General features: G+C 38.0%; 1 long non-coding RNA gene across 1 annotated transcript; it reads left to right on the forward strand.

Annotated features, from left to right (window-relative positions):
* Positions 1–642: 642 nt before the first annotated feature.
* Positions 643–5,243, forward strand: LOC139708014 (uncharacterized). The gene is made up of 3 exons (XR_011709319.1): positions 643–805; positions 4,175–4,366; positions 5,178–5,243. It is a non-coding gene; the product is annotated as an uncharacterized lncRNA (long non-coding RNA).
* The last annotated feature ends 9,822 nt before the right edge of the window (positions 5,244–15,065 follow it).

Genomic DNA, 15,065 nt, shown 5'->3' on the forward strand with positions numbered 1-15,065 from the left:
AACTCGTCAGATCATTAGAAGTGAAATCATTCGTTATAGTTTACATCATATCGATATAAGATATTGCTGGTCAAAGCGGAGCTAATGCCATTGTGAGCCAAAGGTTTTCAGGGTTTTTTTCCCCGTATTTTAAATGATTCAGAATTGGGATATGACATAGCTTCTGTATTCATATTCTTGCTGCAAAGAATTACAAAGCAATATCTGATTTCACAAAATGTGCAGTTCCGACTGCGTCTTGAATATATTATCATTGATTACTGTCCCAACAGCCGCGGAATTTCGTTGCAACCTCATTTAATTAATTGATTTGATTCGACTCGACTCGATTCGATTCGACTTGATTTTATTCGATTCGATTTGATTTGATTTGGAATTATCCGTTGCAATGGAATCTGAAATTTGGACTTGTCATTCGTGCTCTTTAATATTGCAAACACTGTCTTCTCCAATATTTGTCATTGTTTTTTAGTGAGACTTGTCGGAGGTTCTGACGAGCATGAGGGCCGAGTAGAGATACTGTGTGACGGAGTCTGGGGCACGGCGTGTGACTGGGGTTGGGATATGAAAGAAGCTCACGCTGTGTGTAGACAGCTTGGGTACTCATCGGCCGCCTCGGTCCATGCCAATGCTCATTTTGGACAAGGATCAGGCCCTATTTGGTTAGACCATGGAATCTACTGCCCAACATCGGATAAGAATTCGCTGTTAGAGTGTTTTCGAGGGCCATGGGGATGCTATGCCTCATACTATGGCTCCAGCTGTGGGCACGACGATGATGTGGGTGTAAGATGTGCCGGAGAACGTGAGTTTATTTCAGTCTGTAACATACCGTATAATGTTTCCCCCCACCCCCCCCCCCCCCCATAAAAAAAAATAATGCGATCGGACTTTCTGCGATGATAACTCTGAAAATAGAAATTCAATCAAAATGCAATTCAGGGTATGAAATTACAATATAGCATTTACATAAAAGTTATAGGAAACTGAATTCGTCGTGCTTTAGTGGTCACAGAGAAATGGAAATCTTTTCAAAATTTATAAGAAGCCCCTTCCCTCTTATAAGTTTTGTAAGGAGACTCGTTGTCTACATTGTGTTCACGCTTTACGAATACGAATGGATGCGAGATTGAATGAGAGATTGCAAGATTCTTTTCATTTTTAATCAACGAAATGAATAATGAATTTCATCAAAAAAGGAAGCAGACTTGGGAAAATTTCAAACGTTGATAAGGTTTGAAAATAAACAATAAAAGAAAAATATCAAATCATTTACTCATGGAATAGTGGAGTGAATACTTTCTGATTTTTGGTTTTCTTGAATTACTTTTTCTCTGTTTTCTGTCAAGATGATCATGAATAAAAGTATTGACATATTTGCATATTTATATGTTTATCTATTGATAATATGTAATGCACAGAATTCGAATTCATTTGTAAGTTGCCCTGTCGGTTGTGAGAAAAATATTTTATTCATATTTCTATGGATGCCAAGAGCACCCAAGTGCTAAGCTTCGAAGAAACACACCCATGACATGCTTTACAAAGATTCACATTTCTCCTTGACCACTGAACCAAGTTAAAAGTGTAGGTAACACTTAAACCCTGACATAACATTGGGATTGTTTATTCGTTTTAAAAGTTATCAATGGGAACAGTCAGGTTGTATTTTTGGGAGGAGGCATACTGCAGTCTTTTGCTTCGATAGCTATGTTGCTGTTTCCTTCGTTAGTGTTTTTGCTCTGATGGATCTTTCTATACGTGACAGTATCACGAATCTGCAGCCATCATACCCACCATCACTCTGTTGACTATAATTAGCCCATCAAAAAAACATTACATATCCTTATTGTCCCCGCCGAACGAGTTCGAGCAGGGGACTATGAAACGGGCTCCGTACGTGTGTGTGTCCGTCCGTCCGTCCGTCCGTGTGTCCGTCCGTGTGTCCGTGTGTGCGTCCGTGTGTGATCAAAATATTCAATTTGCTACTTCTCTGTCATTTATGAGCCAATTTTGATTCTGTTTGCTTTATATGATAGCACTACATGGGAGCTTTGAAACTTCTACACAGAATTTCAGTCGTGACCTTTGACCTTGACCTTTGACCTATATTGTACATTTTGCTACAAAATGCTACTCCTTCGCCATTTCTAACCCGATTTCGATTCCGTTTGCTTTATATGATGGCACTAGGTGAGGGCTTCAAAACTTCTACACAGAATTTTGACCTTTGACTCCTTTGACCTTTGACCTTGATTTTTGACCTATATTGTACATTTTGCTACAAAATGCTACTCCTTCGCCATTTCTAACCCGATTTCGATTCCGTTTGCTTTATGTGATGGCCTAGGTGAGGGCTTCAAAACTTCTACACAGAATTTTGACCTTTGACTTCTTTGACCTTTGACCTTGATTTTTGACCTATATTGTACATTTTGCTACAAAATGCTACTCCTTCACCATTTCTAACCCGATTTCGATTCCGTTTGCTTTATGTGATGGCACTAGGTGAGGGCTTCAAAACTTCTACACAGAATTTTGACCTTTGACTTCTTTGACTTTTGACCTTGATTTTTGACCTATATTGTACATTTTGCTACAAAGTGCTACTCCTTCGCCATTTCTAACCCAATTTCGATTCCGTTTGCTTTATGTGATGGCACTAGGTGAGGGCTTCAAAACTTCTACACAGAATTTTGACCTTTGCCTTCTTTGACCTTTGACCTTGATTTTTTACCTATATTGTACATTTTGCTACAAAATGCTACTCCTTCGCCATTTCTAACCCGATTTCCATTCCATTTGCTTTATGTGATGGCACTAGGTGAAGGCTTCAAAACTTCTACACAGAATTTTGACCTTTGCCTTCTTTGACCTTTGACCTTGATTTTTGACCTGTATTGTACATTGGCTACAAAATGCTACTCCTTCGCCATTTCTAACCCGATTTCGATTCCGTTTGCTTTATGTGATGGCACTAGGTGAGGGCTTCAAAACTTTACACAGAAATTTGACCTTTGTCTTCTTTGACCTTTGACCTTGATTTTTGACCTGTATTGTACATTGGCTATAAAATGCTACTCCTTCGCCATTTCTAACCCGATTTCGATTCCGTTTGCTTTATGTGATGGCACTAGGTGAGGGCTTCAAAACTTTTACACAGAATTTTGACCTTTGACTTCTTTGACCTTTGACCTTGATTTTTTACCTATATTGCACATTTTGCTACAAAATGCTACTTCCGGCGGGGACATATATTACGCACCGCGTAATTTCTACTTTTCCTTGTTGATATTCTGCTTGTGACAAAATCATGGAAACGTTGATTAATCAATGGCATATCTATTCTTCACTGTTGAAACTTATAGTTTACCTGACTCTTTTGACTACAGACATCGCCATTTTGACACTAAGCATTTATCAAATTGAACTTACATTTTCGTAATTGAAGTAGTTATTGCAATTTCTAGCAGACCCGTAATTCTCATCACTAGTCCAACAATAGCATATATTATTATCATTACTATTTCATTGCTATTATTACTATTATTATTATTATTATCATTATTATTTATTATCGCAATCTGTTTTCGACCTTCCCACATCAGTGACATTCAGATTAGTAGGCGTATACTGGTAACCCATACAAAGGGAATATCTCCAATTCCAATCCACGGGGGCGTGTATTAACATATGAATTGTTTCGATTGAAAGCAACGTGTTGTTTACTATGAATTAATGACTGGATCATCCGATAATTATCAACATGAACAGTACTAACATTGACATACGGGATGCTATATGCACTGATGCCATTTGATAGTATTTCTCTTCTTCCTGTAAAGAGTGAAAAGTGGGATGTACACTGTGTACATTACACCAAGCATCAAAAACATTTTTTTTATTGAGGTGTGCATACTAAATTTCTTCGTCCATGATGACACACTCAAAATGATAAACCAGTGCTTACGTCAAAATGATGAGGCTGAAGTTGAGATCCAAGAAGGTAAGTATCACTATATCCCGTCCTGTTAATACTTTCACTGCGGTCTCTACTTAAGGAAAATATGTCAGGTGATAATATCTAATGTTCCCGCATGATAAAGATGTAAACGTTTTACCGATCGATGTACCAATGCATTGAGTTTGTTAGCATTATTTTTGTAATCTATAGGAAATCTGAGTGCTGCGGCCGCAATATTTGCCAACGCAGACTTGAATGAAGGCCTAACTTACGGCGTTGATCGCTTCACTTATTACGACATGACGAGTAGATTGACATTCACCCCAACGACAGCAAACCACGGCGATACACTTCAGTGTCATGTGTACGGTGTTGTGCGCTCAGCCACTCTGGAGGTTACAGGTGAATTTTTCAGATTTGCCATCTGTACAAACATTATCAATTACAATACAATATCATACTTCATATACAGTGCGCCGGAAGTAGTATTAAATGAAATATCAATATACACGGGGAATTTTTGAATGAACAAATCGTGGTATCTGTTACATCTTGTTCCGCGTGTGCGTCTTCACTGTGTATAACTAAAGCCTATCACATGGATGATGATAGCGCTCACCGGCAATGACAAAATAAAGGGCTGTGAATGGAGCCGTGACAGAAAACAGAATAAAATGACATTCGTATTTTCACACAGGATAATGGGAAATGTAATGAGGCAACACAATGAAAAAAGAACAAATTATTTGATTGTTACCTGCCAAGCGCGGAGAGAAAACTGAATATTGACGCACAACTTTCCTTCTATTTTTCGAAAAAGCCAAAGCATTATGGACGTGACGAAATGTGCATTCCATACCACTCTTAACAAGTTATGTTACTAAAGTATGTAATTTAGTGTCAAATTCTCCGTTTTCATGTGATGTTCTGAACTAAAGTTTACCTACACGGGTATGTCTTTCATGTTATTGCTAAATAGAATTTGCAACAAACATTTGCACTAATGAGGGTCAAGAGACTCAATAAGACCCTTACAATGAATTATTATTGATTGGCATTGTGCTTGAATTGTTTTTCTATTTGTATACTTATTGTCATAGGCTGCCCTATCAATGTCTGTTGTTCTTCTCAAAATGTGCGAGCGGTGTGCCGTTAAATCAAAATTAACTTATAAACGAATAACGTGTCAATTGCATTTGAACTGACTAAACAGGTGGTGTCGATGTACCCCGGTCCATCGCTCCATGTATCACTCCAAGTCCTGGTACCCCTCCACGAGAAAACATCTTATCAATCGATGCTGTAGAGATCAAAGGCGAGGATAACCTGGTTAATCTGGTCATCTCCTGTCACGTGAACTTCACTGATCAGCCGTCCCCGTACCTCCACACCTACACCATCGGGACTGAGACTACAACTCTATCGTCATCAAGCTCCGGCTTAGCCATCCTCTCACCACGCCCCAACGCCTGCATCGAACTCACGTGCTCCGCGACGAACGGGATTGGAACGACCTCAGCCACGCTCACACACTGTCCTCGAGGTAGGTAGTCTTCATACAATGTGCACGTTAACAGTACGACAATTCTGTCTTTGTTTTGTTTTTTGTTTTTTATACCTTGTTTTGTTTTGTTTTTTACTGCAGCCAAAGGCCACTATAGGTTACGTTAAACTATGTTGTAACAACTAAAAGAAACTCTTAGTTGCCTATAAATTTCAATACAATTTCCTCTGGTCTTGTCTTACAATATTTTCTGTGTTACAAAAAACTAAATAAAACGATATCAGATATTGATCATGAACGCTCACACATCCATGCCTACAGGCTACACGTTTCTTTTCATTTTTGTCTTGATAAATCGCGTCAGCCGAGTCATGTGATGAAACACATTGTTGTTATGGCATTGTACACTTTACTGCTAGGTATGATGAAAATCATGATTATCGGCTGGTATTTGCTCCATGTAACACATGCTTTCTGGATGTAACTGTCAGTCTCTTAGAAACTGAGTGCAAAGTATGTAACAATTTTCCCTCTACCCTTTCTGTTCATCTGCGATAACTTTAAGACTTCAGGTACATCCATTTTAATTTCCGATTGGTGATCGGTTCCTGGTTTAGACAGTAATCAATACATCAACTGATCATATTTTATACAACAGATAAGCCACCAGAAAGAATCATCAATGTGGCGTTTGAGACTCAAGAAGCTGCTGAAACAAGTCTCATCATTACTTGCCACGTGGATCCAGCAGACCAACCCTTTCCACCAATCAACACGTACCTCATTGCAGTCGACGACAGCGTCATTTCCGATTCAGCTTCTCCTACGGTGACGATAGACGCTCAGCCCAACATATGCATCGATGTCGTGTGCACTGGTATAAATGAATATGGAGAGACTGAAATGACCAAGACCTACTGTCCCCCACAGCTAGGTAAATACAAAACACATTTTTTTTTCTTCTGGCTTATATTGAACGAACAGTAAAGTAAGAAAACAATGCGCAATCTAGCCAGAAAGCTTGGCTGAAAGTACTGTACATTCTCAGTGCTTACCTGAAGGTTGTGGCTGCGTAATTTGTTACATTCGATTACATACAATACATCGGGCCACAGCGATATCCACGTACCACCTTCGTTCTGCATACCCACTACTGAGCAGGGAGGGCGCTTCAGGAATAATACCGACTTTTATTAAGTTACATTTTCGAAATAAACAAACAAACTTATTATCCCATCAAGATGCCTCAGCCAGGCGATTTCCTTGACAGAGCTTTTCGATGTATAGCAAGCGAATTGAGATGAATTTTGAGCCCTTACAAGGAGGCCTACCATGTTTTAGCTGTAAGGTGCCAACAGTAAACATCAAAACTGCTGATGTAATCACTTTCCATATCGCTATTGCGTCACTGATGACAGTATGACAAGGAAAATTCTCAGCGGGTTTTTCCATGGTCTGTATTAATATTTAACCATTTCCGTTTTACTACCTTGTCTCGTTCTAGAAGCCGGTCCCGAACAACCTGGTAGCAACATCCTTAGGATCGAGACGACGGAAATCAGAGGTGAAGGAAACCTGGTAACTCTAATCATCACCTGTCATGTTGACCTCTCTGACCAGCCTTACCCACATCTCCACACATACACCATTACAGCTGATAACAACACCTTGTCCTCCTCCAGCTGTGCCTCAGCGATCCTGTCTCCACTCCCCGATGACTGCATCAATGTCACGTGTTCTGCGACCAACGGAATCGGAGACACGTTGTCATGGATGGAACATTGCCGGACAGAAATTCCTTCTGGTAAGTTAAAGTATCATGGCTTATCCTTTCGAAGCAAAACATACAGTACGTGATCTAAACGTGGTCCTATAAGTTCATGACAATCATTAATTCTATCACACTTCTTTCAAATTTGTGTGTATGATGGCGATCAGAAATCTCCTAGTCATTTCACGGGGTACAGAAGAAGGTAATAATCTGTGAGCACTGAGACAAGAGAGGGCGCTAGAGAGTTTTATTGAGGGTTACAAACTTGTCACGTGATCCATGATCGTCACAGAGCACCTTCTGCATCTGTATTATCGTCTGATGTTACCATACTTACAGCAAGTTTTATACCGTTAGGTTGGAACAGCACACTTAATTTGAACAGCACGGCAGTATGATTGGTTTTTTTATGTCGTATTTCCTTCCATAATCATTCTGCGACCTTTTGACATAATATACAATGCTTTAGATGAGGTAGAAAAAGGCTTAAATCGACAATTTAAAACAGATATGTGACAGTAAGGAATGCATCATTGCGCTCTTTGTCACAAATTATACTTAAACAGCGTTTAAGTTGTTAGCTAGTTCAGAAAAGAAAAAAAAAGTCCGAGCTAAAAACCGCGCAGTACTGAGGGAATGCAGGGAAACTGTAACACAACAAGAAGAAAACGCTACCGTTGTCCATTGGTGCTTTATCGATAGGGGGTCCCATAGCTAGCCCTCATCGACGGGTCCTTCAACAATCATCGACCACGTACGCTCTTCTCGTCGTCGTTTTCATCCTCTCCATCATCACCTGCTTCACTGTCCTCGTGAAGAGAAAAAATGTCTTCTGATTGAGGTTAGTATGATTATTCATAGCGTGTTTAATTTACTGAATCCGTGCGCTTTGAAAAATGTATCAAGTAGAATGTTATAACATTTACAATTACTTACTACTTTCTAGGTTTAGTACTTGGCAAGCAAACCAGATACTCCTGGATAAACTTAACTTGAATCATTACCCAGATAGAATTATGAGAGATGCAGACAAGACGAAAGCGGTAATCGAAAGAAATGAGGATATTGTCTTTCACCGGGGAAAAAAATACACTCGTTGGTTTGACATGCTGTGTTCCTCCATATACATTTTAGAACACGCTTAGCTTCATCTATGTTGCTACTCTTACATTTCATCAATGACTTAAGATTTTATTGCATTAAAAGATAGATATACCATGTCCCCCTTTTCATGATTTATTTTCTTGTCGCATTTTAGATGTATATTCACTGCCTGTATTGCGTTTCACTTTCCTACCGCAGAAGTGCCTCAAATGATATTCTTTAATTGACTGCTACGAATTGCCCGTCTGTAGAGAAATTGATTTTGTTAAGAACACACAGTACTGCCTACAATATTTGTTTATCTTCAGTTGACACCATATCCCGCATGTTTACATGTCTTTGGCAACAATTTATGATCCCTTTATGACATTTGCCTGCAGGTATGGAAAGCTGCGAGGGTCAAAATGAGGAAAAGCCTTCGATGCACACCAACAATAATTTCTCCGAATGAAGAATCATAATTTGTACACTTTGTATCTTAACTCACTCTGAAATCATTCACATGTTATTATGTCTTATCTGTAGTTTCCAAAATAGATTCTATTGCCTATCAATAATCTTTATGTCATTGGAAGTGACCTGAAACGAAATGAAGAGCATGTCTTCAAACCACAAGTAGCCAGTGGAATAATTGTGATGCAACTGTCGTTAATCTTATGTTCATTGTAGTATTGTCGATAAATTTTACCGTGTATTGATTTGATGTACAAAATTCCTGATAAGTCTGATATAAGATGTATGATTTCTCGCCCACTTACATTTATAATAACTGTTGATTACACTTTATTTAGTGAGTGGCAATGTCTATAGCGTTCTTTTGTGATAGTTTATTTTATGTTGCAACATTATCTGAGGCCATTTTCCCAGTCAAGCTTTACTTATGAAGATGGTCCTCTGCTTGTCAAAATTATTAATTTCTCAAAACCTTGTTCAAAGTATTTTCTCTGCTAGTGTACCTTCAACTTGACATCGCATTGTATATTTACTTAATACGTTTTGACTAATTGAACACAATATAATGAATATTGATGGGTATGATTCATTTAATTATGCCGACACTATGTTAATTTTAGTTTCATGTATTGTTGGTCGAAAACAGAAATAGAACTGAACAAGAAACTACTTTACTTCATATGATTTAATTCTACGTCACATTACTTAGATGTGTATTATACAAAATAGAAGGCTCGATATTAACTTTTTTCTTTTGGGGCCCATTCGGGCCATCAGAATAATTGAATTGCATTTTTTTCTATGGCCCGAAAAATAAAGAAAAGCGTAACAAGTGAACTATTTTTATAAAACATTAAGATGATACAATAAATCATGATAATTGTTTGAATATTTACAGGTTCGACAATATGTGTCAAATGCCACGCGGTATACTGTGACTAAGAAGTAAGAAAGTAACACATAAGAAAATTAAAATGACTATGAACCTTGACAATTATGCGAAAATTGGCAGGTATGTTAAAGGGGCTCACAAACACGTACTTTGTTATTGAAGTGGTTGCCCAACATCTATTTCTGGGAGCCCCGGACCACAGGGCTACATCAAATGTTGAGCCTTGTATAACGTCTGTTCATTATGTAAACGAAGTAGAGCAATTATTTTTTAATGACATCATTGGTGGTACTTTCGGTTTCCTTGAAGAATCTTACAATGTATGTAAAGCAATCAGTTGCGCTTCTGTTCTTTTTATAGTGTCTTATGTTTTCATCCTCTCTCTCTTTTCCATAAATGAGATGTAATAATATTCTTTTGATTTTTTGCATGGCCCGCAGTGATCTCAGTGAATGATGGTCACGTCAATAAATAAACTGCTGGTTCAGCAGAGAAACCGAATGTATGTGTAGTTCTGATTCGGTGTTCGTGGTATATATATCAACCCTCTCTGTAAAAAAAAAAAAAAAAAAAAAAATCAACATGAGTGTTGAAAATTGTGACGAACAAACTAAGATAGTTGTAACACCAACGTGTAGCGAGAAATTCATGTTGAAAGTTATTAAAAATGAATCGTAACTCATGAATGATGACATTAGTACACAAACTCACACACACGCACGCGCGTGGACGCGAACACACACACATACATATATACATATATATGATACATTAATATATTTTTACAAATATATATATATATATATATATATACATTTGTATATATATATACATTTGTATATATATATATATATATGAACGTGTAGAACAAGATTTCTTAAACGTAATTATCAATTGCCATTTTACGCAGCTTTACAATAACATCAAGATCAATTGACTGCTTAGTCATTGTACAGGCCATGCACCTAATTGGTTTAGGCTAAAATGGGATGTGATATGAAAGGATATAATTGAGGCAACTCGTGCAAACAGCAGATTGGGTAATATTCATGATTAGTGTTACAAAACTTCTAGGCCGCCTTTGAATTTCAAACTACGAGTGCGCGTCAGGAAATTCATAGATATCACGAGGCACACAATCAAATTCATCCTGAAGTACCATCCAAGTTGGTCACACAGATAAATGTTTTATCGTCAAGAAATGAGAAACAAAAAACAAATAATATTTTTCACTACATTGAAACATATCGTTACACCTATGATACATGGAAATAATAATGATAATGATACGATGTAAGCATGACTTTTGTGCGAATCAACACATGAAGGTATACAAGTGTATGTTATTATGTATGACGTATCTATGTCTGTAGCTGTACATCTGTATGAGTGTCTTTTTTCATGGATCTACATCTTGTATCTGTGTGTGTGTGTGTGTGTGTGTGTGTGTGTGTGTGTGTGTGTGTGTGTGGTTTGTTGGTCCATGAGTTCTGTATGATATACATTCGTCTGTGTGAGTTATCCACATGGAATATATGTCATTGATCAATTTGACCAAACTTTCGTGAGCTAATAATTGAGTACTCCAACATGATATGAAGAAAAAAAGCACCTGAATAAAAAGTGACAAGATGGGCCTTCATGAAGATGTGCTCTTGTAAGATATAAACAGTTTGATCACAAAAGCAAAGCGGCAACAGCATATCCATGAATCGTTTATTTTCCATATTAAAGCAAATCTTGCTAAGAACAAGAAGCAGGAATTACGAAGAAATTCGATAGGCAATGTACCAAAGGTGCGGTCATAACTCAAATTTCATTAGAACGTTTGCTTCCTGAGATCCAGATATTGAAGCTTAATGGTGAATGTAATTTGAGGTACCAAATTTTTCACACCAATCCTTTCTTACCATTACATATCTTAAATGATATTTAAAAATTGTCAATCTTGAAATCAGTTTATGCGTCTTGACAGACGCGGTGTATGCACAGCTGAAGGAGACAATCATGATAATCAGTGATCACGTGTTTTCATCTTCGTCAGTTTTCGTGAAATTTCTGTGAGGAGAAGAAGCAGTTAATGTGAATGATATGAATCTTTATTTCAATTTCACACTTAGGTCCTCCATTAAACGGCACACTGTCCATCAGGTTTCATGAGCGAGTAGACATTCAGAACCGAACATCCCTCGACATCGAATGTCACGTGATTTCCAGGGACAAACCATTTCCGGCTATCGAGTCTTACGTCATCTCGGCTGATGACGTCATTTTGTCGCGTTCTTCATCTCCTCGCACTACCATATCACCTCGTCCTAGATGGTGTATCCAAGTGTCTTGTGTTGGAAGCAACGGGATTGGCGAAACAACAGCATCCATAATATACTGTCCAAAAGGTAATATCAGGTGTAAGTCACCTATAACAAGTTAGCCTTATACTCTTTTAGATAGATAAAGCTAAACTGAGTGTGAAGTAAACATACTCGAAATAATCACTTTAACTGAGTAATTCTTTAACTTGACTGTTTTCATAGATCCGCCTGTCGCCGATATAATATCTGTGGAATTGCTGGAGAAAAGACTACCCAGCACTGCAGTCAACCTCTCCATCACTTGTCACGTGGACTCGCGAGACCAGCCGTTTCCTCGTCTGCACACTTTCATCATCCAAACGGAGACTGGAACGGAGTCTAACACAAGCTCTCTCATCCTATCGCCCCGCCCCGAATGGTGCATGAACGTCACTTGTATTGGTCAGAATGACTATGGGTCGACTTCTTCTATCGAGACCTACTGCCCAAGAGGTGAGGGGATGCAAATTGTAGGATACTTGAACCAACTTCAGCATTTTTCGTTTGGCTTCTTAAGACTAGAATCAGAAGGAACATTCATGTTTAATATGTCAACCTTGAAACGTATAGGCTTTTTTTTTGGTTCCCCCTGATAAACCATTCACAGTTGAAGTTTAGATGCAATTAAGTGCTCAAGAGATAGATTACACATTCAAGCACATAACATCAACAACAACAACAACAAAAAAGGCGGAAATTGCTTCATGAAAACCGACAAACATCATTTTATTCCTACTCCGAAAAATTCTTGCCGTAAAGGTAAGATACCATAGTTGCCTTTATTCATTCTTTTCTTCCAAATCACTTTAATGTGTATATCTCTTGTCTTTAATGACTGCGACATTTTCAATGTTACGTGCTGACAGATCATATCTAGATGCGCTCCCTCTTTTTCTTTTGTTTTTGGCTCTCTCTCTCTCTCTCTCTTTCTCTCTCCCTCTCTTTGGAACACATGTTAATAGATCCACCTCGCCCTGCAATAATCGACATTCAGCTGGAAGAGAAACTGGGCAAAAATAATCAACCAATATTGGTCATAAACTGTCACGTAAATGAAACGATTGTGCTTCATCCTCCACTGCATACTTTCGAAGTCAAGGTTGGAAAGAAGACTGTATCATTGTCAACCAGACCATCGACCACTATATCGACAAGGCCTGAAAACTGTACCGTAGTAACTTGCACTGGAACCAACGATCTCGGTTCGACAAACACTACGGAAACATATTGCCCTACAGGTGAAGTAGATTCAAATCAAATCATTCGCGTGCTTGTGTCATAGATGTATGTGTGTGTTTTACTTAATTGTAATTAGCATTTACGTATATGTATAATACTTACATGTTATTTTCAGTCTCTTCGGCTCATCGCTATAAACACACGTTGTCATTACGAAAACCCATGATGAAAGATCTCAATTCAGTCTGTACGGTTTACAACTATACGTCTACCGGAAACTTGGTTACCTGTAGAAACGTCACAAATCTCCTTAGTAAACAAGTGACAGTTTCGGGGAAAGAGAGATGATTTATGAAAAAAAAAAACGTAAATAACAAAGTGCACATTACTTAAGAGAAAAGCGTCTTTTCTCCTTTATGACTCAGTATTTGCGTATCAAACTTTAAAGAAGCCAAAGTAATAAGATTGCAATCAGAGTACACAGGAAGAGGCTCCATAGCAAAGGAAACAAGAGAGAGAGAGAGAGAGACAGACAGACAGAGAGAGAGACAGACAGACAGAGAGACAGACAGACAGACAGGAAAAAAAAAACTTTTAAAAGGATAACTTGTCCAGCATTATGTCAGATACAGTAGGAGTTACCCAATAAATCAACAGAATTTGACCCTAGAGGCCTTCATGTTTCAAAGTGAAACGAGATTTTCTGAAAGTTAAAAGTGCAAATGTCATAACTAAATCTCTTGGTCTACTAGAGAAATAAGAAAAAGAATGAAAAAGAAATCGAGATACAATATAGAGGCTTGGATATAAACACCCGTTACATATTTTACTGTAATGTCGAAGTATGCATTTGAACCAAAAAAAAAAACTGTAATTCAATGATATCTGTGTGAAAGACTCATAAAAGTGGAGTTGTCCAGTTTTACTTAGGGAAGAAAATTAGTAGTGTAAAGATTTCTGATTGCCGATGTTGAGTTCTATAGTGATTAACGTATTCCATTACAACTAAAGCTTCGTGTCAATATTCTTGAAATCTTTTATCTTGGATACATGAGGGCTCTTCTGGCACTCAAGTTATTATGAACATTTGTGGCAGAAAGTTGTATCTTCCTTATTTCTAATGTCATTCACCCATTGCGCTTGATTTTGATAGATCCACCAGAAGAAGGTCTGATCTCAATCCTAGTGGAAAACGACACGGATACCACCAATGTTAACATCACCTGTTTCGTTGATTCGTCGGTTCAACCCAAACATCCTATCAACATTTTTGGTATCGAGGTAAATGGTGAAAACAAGATCTCCTCTTCAAGAAATACGTCCGCCACTGTGACGTCACATCAAAACAGGTGTCTTAACATCAGATGCACCGGAAGCAATGTCCATGGGTCAACGACCTCTCTTAGTTTGCATTGTCCCAGAGGTACGTGATATCTGACTTTTAAAACACAGACGATGAGTGTGAGCCCTTATGATTCATTCAAAAGATGGCCGTGGAAAGCTTACCTAAAATAGCTCATGCCCTATTAACATTAAACCCCGTCAGCCATTATCATTGTTACGCAATAATTCATAGATGAATATCATAGAATAGAGACAAACGGTTTAATGTTATAATCTCCTAATTGAATAAGTCGTATTAAGAGTTGCTCTTTCATTCTTTAGACGATGCTTTACTTCAATACTTACAAAGATGTGAGGCAAGTAATTGCGACTACATACAAGCTTATGTTGGATGACAGTCATCCCTTAGTTGAAGGAAGCAGGAAAATAACTTAATGTCCCCCATGATTACTGGTATTTTACTGCTATTAGTCACTCTCATTACTGTTACTGGACAGTGATTT

The sequence above is a fragment of the Diadema antillarum genome, unplaced genomic scaffold (genome assembly GCF_040938485.1).
Source record: "Diadema antillarum isolate AM-2024a unplaced genomic scaffold, OU_Dant_1.0 seq00001293_RagTag, whole genome shotgun sequence".
NCBI classification, from domain to species: Eukaryota; Metazoa; Echinodermata; class Echinoidea; order Diadematoida; family Diadematidae; genus Diadema; species Diadema antillarum.